General features: G+C 42.5%; 1 long non-coding RNA gene across 1 annotated transcript in view; it reads left to right on the top strand.

The window, feature by feature from the left end:
* The first annotated feature begins 1,682 nt into the window (after window positions 1-1,682).
* The window catches only part of LOC131891691 (uncharacterized), a 28,389-nt gene continuing 25,349 nt past the window's right edge, over window positions 1,683-4,722 (top strand). The window contains exon 1 of the long non-coding RNA XR_009374450.1: window positions 1,683-1,861. This is a non-coding gene — a long non-coding RNA (uncharacterized LOC131891691). The remainder of the gene's footprint in view (window positions 1,862-4,722) is intronic.

The raw sequence follows: 4,722 nt of genomic DNA, 5'->3' as shown, positions 1-4,722 counted from the left end.
CCATAAATGGGTTCAGAGCTTCTCTATCTTCACCACACGCATTAGGAGAACTGTATATACATGCTAACTTCTCATTCTGAAAACTAATGCTACAACCGTTGCTAATAGGAATATTAATCTAAACGCAAATTAACAAACTCTTTACTAAAATGGCACCACCACCACCACGACCAAGCCGAGTATCTTTTCTATCCTTCCTAACTACAACTTTGTACTGGCTAAATTCAATTTCATTATTTGATAAACCAGGGTGTAATCAAGTTTCAGTGAGCAGAATGAGGTCAGGTCCATGTTTGAAAAGAACTAAAATTAAAGCAGGTTGGAACCCTCCAGGAAGCATTTTTTTATTGCCTTTTGTTTCATTTTTGCATGAGATTAAGAAATGAAGATTTGACGAGTTATACTCAAGCTTACAGAGCATGCAAAAGTGTCACACGTCTATGCTCTGATGAGTGACAATAGAATGCTTTGGAAAAATCATACTGCCTAACTTTTTGCAATCATAACCATCAGAGGTGGCTACATCCAAACATCCAAAAATTAAAATGTTTTTATTACCTCATTTGTCAATTTCATCACTTTTCATCGTTATATTGATCCCATAAAAATTACATTTTATGGCTCAAAACATCACTTTCAAATCCGCCTTGTCTTTATGATCCATCATAAATCATGCTGTTCATGCTGTCATCAGTCAAAGGAACCTTACTTTTCACTAGGACCTGTAAAAAGTTGCATATAAATATGATCTTTTTTGACAACAAATTTTCATCAAAAATCACCTGAATTTTGATAATAAATTGCAAGTAATCTTGTCAAAATATATGCACCGACCCCTTTTGGAGGGCCGTAATTGTTATTTTTGCTTTCCAATCAAGCAAATTAAAGGAAAAATCTGCCAGAATAACTCTCATCAACAAAATTTGAACCTACTATACCTGGGGAGAAGAGGCCAGGTGTGGTATGGTATTGGTAGAGCATCTGCTCTCCAATTTGAGAATCCTGTTAAGATTGCACTGCTTCTAAGTTTTTCTTCAAATTGATAGCAGGCGAATATTTTCCAAATTAGTCATCCATGTCCAGGCCATTTACTGATAGCCCATGAACACATGTCAAGATGAGTCCGACTTTTAAAGGAAAAGGGTATTGCACAAACAAATTGCTTTCCAACTTTTAACATAGTGTTCAAATAAAAACTGAAAATAAAAGAGACAGAGATATTCACAATGGATGAATGGAATATATATGCAGGCGGCTGTTATTATATTTGTAACCTATTTTGTACTTTCATGTCAAACATTGTTTTGGAAAAGAGAGAAAGATATCAATTGCACAATTCTTTCCACAAAGTTGACACGAATTTGCATGATAAGTTGCAGAAAAATGTCAAATATTGCTGATCTTTTGGCAAAGTGTGTAGATGCAATAAATTTGAAGAACATTCTGAGACATGCATGTTTTTGCAAAATTTGCAGGATGCAAATTTTGTTCGGCCCTACTTATCACTATATTCCTTTATCTACCGCTACATGGTGTTGGATTGGCCCTAGTAATAAAAAATGATAAATGAAGCAATATACCAGAATATGATCTCAATATTCTGGATTCTTTGTCCGTGAGAAGTGTTAATTTCATTTTTTCGATGACTGCAGTTTTCCCTTTTAATTACCTCAACTTTTCGTTGTTCTATCTTAAAAGCCAACACAGTTGGTTTGCAAAGTGCAATTTCTCCCACCTTTTACTTTGCCGTTGATATTGGCAACGTAATCTAGTTACTATAGAAAGCCTCAAGGCAGCACTATAGTGTACGTCAACCAATTTGGACTAAGACCCATAATTCAATTCTAGTCACCTCAGTCAGGTATGGGATGAATTGCAGTATTGATATTGATATATGTACATCATATAACCAATCACGATAACCAAAAGGGGCAGAAAATTGTCCGATGAAATTTTCGCTACAAAAAGGGTTTGTTCATTATTTTTTAGTTATTGAATTTTTCCCCCTTTTTGACTAAGCATGCCCAAAATTAGAGCAAACAAATTAAGATGAGCTGATATATGAATTTTATGTCAGAGGAAATAATAAGTATAGCAAACTGCGCTTTCATATTCTATTTTTGGCACTCTACTGTTTGCCATGCAAGTAACTGTTTGTTGTGAACCTCAATAGACCCACTCATATTTGAGCTCCGATTCGGCCTTAATTACGGCAATGATAGTGCTCTCAGAATGGACCACCGCGCCATTTGGGTAATGATAATAGCCTTGATGAACACCAACGTACCATTATCACATGGATTCAAGAAGACAAAGAGAGCTCAAGGTCGTAATTGGACGCATCGAATTAGGAACTAAAACACACACACGAGTGATTATTAGGAACAGCAGAAGCATATAAATACAGGCGAGACTAGAGAGAACCAAATCCATAGAATACTACACCTCCCCCTTGGTATAGAGCATAGTGAATATACCAAAAACAGGAAGATAGAAAGAAAAAGAAACAACGGAGAAACAAAACAAAACAAGAAGTTTCTCATGGGTTGTTTGTTTCTTCTCTCTTCTGCGTGCGGGGTCTTCCAAGCAACACAACAACAATTGATTGCGATCCTCAGATATGGAACCGGACGTGTTTGTTCCATTTACTCCGTCGGAGTGGCGGAGGAGGATTGATAGGATCCATCTGGGTTAGCCGTGGTGTGCGGATTGGGGATTGAACACCCGATGTCGGAGCCGTTGAAGGAGTTTGAGGAGCTGAAGGAGGTGGACGCAGATATCGTCAGTTCCGGACAAAGCGTCCTGCCTCCATTTGGACTGCGTAGTAACGGCCAGACTTTGATCTTTCAATGACCTTCCCGACACCGAACGGCCATTCCATGTCTATTGGGTGATGGATATGTACCTCGTCACCCACGTTCAGCTAGGGCAGGGCAGTCCCCGCAGCCTCGCGCACACGCCGCTCATCTGTTGTTTGTCGGGCTGCCCTGAAGGCCGTGGTTTGTTCCAATTGAAAATCTAGCGACCTAGCCGTGGGAAGGCGGGTCCTTAGATGGCGGCCAAAACATCCCGGAGAGGGCGTCAGGACGTGGGGTGGCACGCCATTCCAGAAGTGCCGCACGAAATTTGCTGCCATCAACGCCCACATGTTTTGGAAGCAAGGACTTCATGGATTTGACGGCTGCCTCTGCCAAACCGTTACTACGAGGATTGTAGGGCGAGCTGGTCTCAAAGATGATGCCGAGGCTGGAGCACGCGATGGCCAATCAATCCCAAAACTGGGGACCCCCATCTGATTTCAACTGACGTGGAAATCCAAAGTCATTGAACCAATCCCGCAGCCTCTTCCATACGGCATTGGTCGTAGTGGTCTTCATCCTGGACACGAAAAGGAAGCCACTAAAGTGATCCACCATCACAAAAAAGTGTTTCCCCTCCACTTCAAACAAATCCAGGGGCACAGCCTCCATCGGGAAAGAGGCCATGTCAATGCCGGAGAGAATGGGCTCGTGGGCTTGAGACGGTCATTTTTTAACGCATTTTAGGCCAATAGTAGAGCTGCTTGGCCAGCGCAATTGTTTTGGTGATGCCCGAATGGGAAAGGTGGAGTAATTCTAGAATTGCTCGCCGAGCTGTTTGAGGGACAACGACACGGTCACCAACGAGAACCAGACCCCCCTCGCTTCCTGGGCAATTTCCCCATACATTGACAACGGCGCCGGAAGTGAATGTCCATGCAAGATGCACTCGCGCAAATGGGCATATTCGTTGTTAATGTTTGAGAGAAGGATATTGAAGGCGGGGTCGACCTCGAAAATGGTGGCACATAATGCTACGTCAAGTGATGGGTCGGCCGCTAAAATTGGGAAACGGCTCAATGCATCTGCGATCAAGTGGTTTTTTCCCGCTGACCATGTCACAGAGAAAGAGTATTGGTCGAGGTATTCCTGCAGCCTCTGTAATCGAGTATTATTCAAGGCTGCCAAAGGTTTCTGAAATATGCTAAGCAATGGTTGATGATCAATAATGTCCTCAAATTTTGGCATCACTTGTAGAAAATAGCTGTATTTCTGCACTGCAAACCATATCGCACTCAACTCCAACTCCACTGTGGCATAGTTTTTCTGCGCTGGTGACAAAGCGCATGATCCACATTGGATCAGACGGATGTTGCCGTCGCCCCCAATTACCGGTCCCTGTTGGATGAGTGCAAATCCAAATCCGTGGAGTTTTGAAGCATCGGTAAGTAATTGAGTTGGTAAATCGGGGTTGAACGGTTTGACGACCGCGGGTGACGTCAATGTTTCTTTGGCCTTATAAAACTCGGACTCGTGCTCGGGTAACCATAACTATGCCGACGATTTTTTCAACAGCTCACGGATTCTTATCGTGGCGTGTTGTAGGTCAGGTAAGAAAGCGCCCAACTGGTTAGCTAGGAGGTCTGTAACTGATTTTGGACTTGGGAAGGCCCTCAGTGCTTCCAGCTTGGTTGGGTCTGGCTTCAGGCCGCCGTCCCACACGATAAATTCGGCAAACTTGAAGGTTCTTCCTATCTCAAACTTATTGATAGAGCTTAATTCCGTTTTCACGGCACTTTTGCACGACAACGTAGAGTCGTTCCAATAACTCAGGTAGAGTCACGGCTTGTACACAAATGTCATCGGGCCGCGCCAGAGTCAGGTAAACCCAGAATGACAAAATTCCCATTGACATCTTCACACA

Source organism: Tigriopus californicus, chromosome 12 (assembly GCF_007210705.1).
Source record: "Tigriopus californicus strain San Diego chromosome 12, Tcal_SD_v2.1, whole genome shotgun sequence".
In the NCBI taxonomy this organism is placed as follows: domain Eukaryota; kingdom Metazoa; phylum Arthropoda; class Copepoda; order Harpacticoida; family Harpacticidae; genus Tigriopus; species Tigriopus californicus.
The sequence above is the reverse complement of the archived record's forward strand: the minus strand, read 5'-3'. Positions and strand labels throughout refer to the sequence as shown.